The sequence below is a fragment of the Ornithodoros turicata genome, chromosome 3, assembly GCF_037126465.1.
Source record: "Ornithodoros turicata isolate Travis chromosome 3, ASM3712646v1, whole genome shotgun sequence".
NCBI lineage: Eukaryota > Metazoa > Arthropoda > Arachnida > Ixodida > Argasidae > Ornithodoros > Ornithodoros turicata.
In genome coordinates, this window is record NC_088203.1 from 33,308,131 (window position 1) to 33,313,948 (window position 5,818).

General features: G+C 47.2%; 1 long non-coding RNA gene across 1 annotated transcript; it reads left to right on the top strand.

Annotated features, from left to right (window-relative positions):
- The first annotated feature begins 274 nt into the window (after positions 1 to 274).
- LOC135388399 (uncharacterized) lies at positions 275 to 1,080 on the top strand. Its single transcript, XR_010421344.1, has 2 exons — positions 275 to 559; positions 902 to 1,080. It is a non-coding gene; the product is annotated as an uncharacterized LOC135388399 (long non-coding RNA).
- The last annotated feature ends 4,738 nt before the right edge of the window (positions 1,081 to 5,818 follow it).

A 5,818-nucleotide genomic window follows, 5' to 3' on the forward strand; every position in this document is an offset into this window, starting at 1 on the left:
ACGTGACCACCAAGAGACCACTCGCCCTCTCGCGGTCATAGCCAGAACCAGCCGCCGGCTCTAAAGCGAAACGCACCGCCTCGAAAATATTGTCGCCACCGGCGTGCCAGCTCGGAAGACCTCTCATTGGCTGCGCATTATATGTATAAATATTTGGATGCTCATTGGTCTAAAAAACTGGCGTCAGTTTCCTTCGCGCTGATTGGGCGAGAGTCATTTGAGTGAGGAGCGAGCATCCGAACGCGCGAACCGCTCAACGGAAGCAGTCGAATGGAGGAGAAAGAAGAACGACAGAGGTGACATCGCGTCTGTCCGGCCATGCGTGTTCTCTTGGACTGCAACCGTTGTGCACGCAGACGCTACGGGGTAGTTTGAGGGCTTTGAATGCTTTAGATTTAGATTGTGGCGAACTGCTAGTGTGAGAACGGAATGGCACATCCACCCCATCATCACAACAGCGGGAAGACGACCATGACATGGAATCCGCCTGCACCTCCAAAGGACGCAGAAATCGTCAGAGAGGAAGTCTGCACTCTTTCCGACGTACTGCAGGTGAACGGTAAGACAAGTTATTACTTTTTTGTGACTGAAGGAAGTAATGCAGGTTTATCACGTTAAGTGTATTACGTACAGCATTTACGAGTCACTCGGTACGTTAGCGGCGTTTCATTGTGCAGTGCATTGCCGTAACTTGTACGTTTCTGATATTTCGTTAATCAAAATATGAGTGGTTATGCTAGTTGCCCCTCATGCGCGTCTCAGCCGTTCATTCACTGTGATCTACAAACATTCGTGACAAATGCCTTGGTGTTCAAATACGAAATCAAGATAGATTGCCTATCATAGCAGTGATTTTCGTGCAGAGTTACTGATCATCAATATATTTTTTGTTTTGTTTTAGTTCTCCCGCAACCATCGGCAACAACGACGCACATAGCTCAGCATTGGCTTTTGAACGGCCCTTGGATGTCGAAGCACCTAAAGCTCCAGTGAAGCCTGTTACAAGACGTAAAAAGATATGTACTGTAGCTTTTTCGAGGCAGTTCCCGAGGACAAATAAAGTTGATTTGTCATACACCATTGCTTTTTGATTGTCTGCTTCGGGACAGCATGATCGTTGCTCTACAGCAAGACAACAAGCGCCGAAGACAAACGGACGAGTCTGGGGGGGTAGGGGGGACGAGAGGAGAGACAAAAAAACCCGAGGAGAGATGGGGAAGGAGGTTGGGAAAGGAGGTCGGTCTGCGCATGCGCACTGGGCCCCAGCTTTTTTCCCGCGCAGCAGCTCGGGGACGCTGTGAGTGGCTCATCGAGATCACGTGGTTTGGGCGCCCGCCATTTTCCCTGGACCATTGCGTAAACGGCAGCTTCCGGCGGATGGCCAGAACGCCACGGAAAAAGAAACGGAAACGAGACAAGGAAACGGGAACGAAACGTACGAAAAAAGAAGAAGAAGAAGAAAAAAAACATTGAAAAGGAGAGTGTGAAATACTACAGAAAGCGCACTCCTCTTCCAAGCACTAACCGGCCGTCTCCTGACAAATGCTCAGTGGAACGAACTGTATTTGGCCAGATAGACATTAGATGATTTAGTTATTTAGACAGATAGATCGAATTAGAGCCCCTGAACCACATTCTGACTGAATGTGATGCATTGCCAAAACATGAGCCGAACAAAACAGCAGGAGGGTGGGCAGTAATAAAGTTTCTTATTATCTGTTTTGTATTACGTAAATATTACTTAATACTAATACTGCATTATAATACACTGGTAATATGGGACATACGAGGGGCGTTCAAGTCAAACCGGGACTTTTCACTTTTCGCAAAAGTAAAATGAACTTACAGGCGAGAAATTAGTTTTATTTTTCAACGTAATCTCCAGCTGGCAGTAATGTACTTGTCCCAGCGTTTCACGAGGGCTTGGATGCAGCACCGTTAAAGGTACGTACACGCCAATAAAATTTAGTGTTTCAAGTTGGATGTCTTTGGAGCAGTTTCTTTTACGAAGCCCTAAGTCATTTTTATGTTTTTATTTTTTGCTTACGGTTCTCGAGAGTGTCTCGTGTATTAGGGGGTCTGTTTAACCTTTCAAAACGTTCGAAACGATCGCTACTCTCGAGTGGCCGTGGCCATTTGATCTGATGGCACACATCCGTCACTGGGTTCAGACTGTAACGTCGAATTAAAAAAAAACGCAGTATTAAACAATATATTTTTAACCGGTCCTCGTTGTAGTTCTTCCTTAACTGACACAATAACGCCTCTCTCCGTGTGTCGAACTGATGCTTAATGCCCCCCTTCTTCTGTTTCTTATTTTTTTTATATTCCAAACACCACGCGTGGTTCTTCACGCCCGTTCGGTTTCCGTCACTGACGAGTAGCCTTTTCCATCTTCTGCTATTTTGTGTTCAGTGACAAGTGAGTTAATTGGAGCGACGGCGGGAGCGTGGTAAAGTGCGTACGTTTGGTATTTGCCTTACCCTGTGTTCATTGCATAGTTATGTAAAATGTGACATCTCTGGTGAAGCCTATCAGTATCCCATCCTTACTGAAATGCCGTGCTGCACGTAGACGCTGTATAATACCAATATTAGCTTTATATAACTTTCAACCACAGCAAAGATAACATGGGCAGCGGAACAACTTACATGCGACTTCAGACAACTGCGTCGCGATTGTAAATTTTAACACGTGTGATACTATAATACAGAAAGTACTAAGGTACAACGGTGTGTACTGCATTACGACAATTTCAGTGAGATTTGTGTTGGAAGTATTTGTTCTCCAGTGTATTACAAGAATTGTGACTCAAAACTGTGTGGTGTTGAATTACTATTACCCCGCTTCGACTATGAGGTTGAAAATTTGTGCTGCTGTTCATGTGAAATGAAAAATATTTCCTGTATGACGCATGGCCTGTACAGTGGTGACCATATAGAACGTCCGATGGATATCCATATGTGCTTCGGATGTATGTCCATTAGAGGGGAGAAACATCCAGCTTGGATATCTCTGCAACGTACCAGCAACGTGATTTGGACAAGCATTCAATCATCTATAGTACGTCTTTTCAACGTAATCTGGATATATCTGGATATCCAGTGGACATACTAAACGTCCCAGCTGAACCATCCTCTGGATGTCTAAAGGATATTTGTGGTTTACTGGGTCCTAGCCAAGTTCCTGTAAGGTGCGTGTCGTGAGATGCGCGGTATGAGGGCGTGCATTGTCCTGTAGGAGGAGGACTCCTTTGGTGATGAGGCCCGGCTTTCCGAAACTGGAGGTGTCCATGAATGATAGTGTTTAACGTTCCCACAGAAAGGTGCGTCTTTCGAGCCAGTTCGAGACATGTTATCCGTCGGTCCTTCAGGCGCTCCACAAGTTGGATGTTCTCAGGAACTCTGACACTGGGCTCTGAGTCGCCCCGGCCGGGATCGTCCAGCACTGATGTACGGCTGTTTCGGAACCGTTTGTACCACTCAAACGCTTTGCTGCAGCTAAGTGTATCGTGGCCATACTGGGCCTGAAGTCTTCTGTGAATTTCAGATGACTTTAGGCCTTCATTCACGAGAAACTTCATGACAGTTCGCTGTTCGATGTCGGCCATCTTGTCTAGCACGTGTCTTCTGTTTCGCACAAACTTTGGACCACTACGTGGTGAACGCGGAGGCCTGTCGCGTGTGAAAATGATGAAAAAGAAGTAGCGGGAGCCATTCGTACACTCAGGAGACAGAAAGTCCCGGTTTGACTTGAACGCCCCTCGTACATATATTCCTTTAGAACTTACCGTTAGAAAATACCAACCCACACGCAACATTTATCTCCGTACGTAAATTTCCTGTGGTGTTAATCGTGGTTTATTGTTTATTTGTCGTCTGCAGTAAATCTGTGCATTACGGAAGAGGCGTCTACACACAATTTTACTTTAACAACATTTTCTCTAAAAAGGAATCTTCAAGTGTTGACAAACTGGCGTAGATGCGGGCTAGCTGGTGGATGAACTCCATAAAGTAAAAGCCTGAGACTCTGGACACACAGAAGGACGACACGAACACACGAACACCCTCTGTGTGCCCAGACTCAGGCTTTTACATTACGAACTTCAAGTGCTGGGCTGTTTGATCTGAGCACCTGGTCTGCAAGTGAAAGTCGTTCCACCAGAGTAGATGAACACAAGTTCCTGTTTAACCTTAAAAGCATAGATTTCACAGCACCACAAAAAATTTACCTACTGTTTAGGATCCTGCGTCTTGCGATAATGGGAAGATGGAGGCCTTCTGCCTCCCTTTTAAGCGGTTCAGCCTACAGACGCCTACTGAGGTATGCCTGCTAGCCCCCCAACAGGTTATGCACCACTATTCCCATCGAGATGGTTCTCTCTTCGTCTCCGTACGGTCCGAAGCGGCTGCCCGCAACCTTTTGTCAGCTAAGTGTTTAGCTGGAGTTCCTGCGCTACCATCAATACCCCAATCGTATGCCAGAAATATGGGCAAGATTTATGATGTCCCCAAAGACTATTCGAACGGCGATACCATGCTAACTCTAAGACACAGGAGTTACATCTGCAAAGCGACAGGTTAGGCATTCCATGGCTAGAAGATTGCGGTGATGCGTTCACTCCCTTACGCAGTGTCATCCTGACTTTTCAACCCGGAATCCATCTTGCCCACCGAAGTGCCCTCGGATTTCAGACCTTCATATAGTCCTCGAGTACACAGAAGGCCCCATGCAGTGCTATAACGGCCAACGATTTGGTCATATCACTCGCAATTCTCGAGGTGCTACGCGGTGTGGCATATGCGCTGGGCCTCACCAAAGATCAGTTTGCAACAATAAAAGAGAGCCAACGTGTGCTATGTAAATACGACCATCCCGCATCATATTTTTATGCCCTGATAAGACCGCCGCCACCGAAAGACACGATGACCACGTTGACACACACGATGACGATGGCTACGTCAGGTACAAACGCACAAGACTTTCCTGCACTCCCACCTCGATGTGCACGAGGCGAATGGAGGTCGCAGAGCACCATCGCGGCTAAGTCCATGACAAGCAGCCACCCAACACCCCCTGGTCCCTCCAAGCAGCCACCCCTTGGTCCCTCAAGACAGATTACACGCACTTGGACCGCTAGCTGTGACGAAACCAGCAGGCATGAGACGACAGTTCCCATGATCAGCCACAGAAGATGTGCCTTCTCTGGGAGTCTTCTATGTAGTACTCGCAGCACTTAAGACAATTGTTTCTGTATTTCCCGGTGCGTCGCAACTGCCCGAGGTTCAAGCGCTTCTGGCATTGTAGGCATTATGTTTACCTCAGCATGACGGCATTGTATAGAAAGGCCATAGCGATGCAGTGGAATCCTTGAAGCCTGCGTAACAAGCTCCCTGATTTTAAATCACACCTACAACAGTACAAGTTCCCTTTCATAGCCGTGAAGGCGGCATGGATGCAGCACATCGCGTTAATGGATACGCAATCTATCGATCTCATCAATCCTCTGAGAGCAGAACAGCGCAACACGTTCTTAATGACCTCATTGCTGCGCCCTTAGGATCAATTTGTCATCGCTCTTATGGTTATGTCACCTGCAAAATCCGCCTTGGGCTCATGGTGTTAACGGTCGTCAGTATCTATATACCACCCGAGGTACAGGTTCAGTGGAGTGACCTAGAACATTTACTTACTGAAAGCCCCGTGCCTCGTGCTGGGTGACTTCAGTGCTCATCATACGGCATGGGGAAGCCGGAGGACGGACGGCAGGGGAAGGAGGTAGTTGGAAGCAACCCAGACAACAAAATGTTATCCCGCA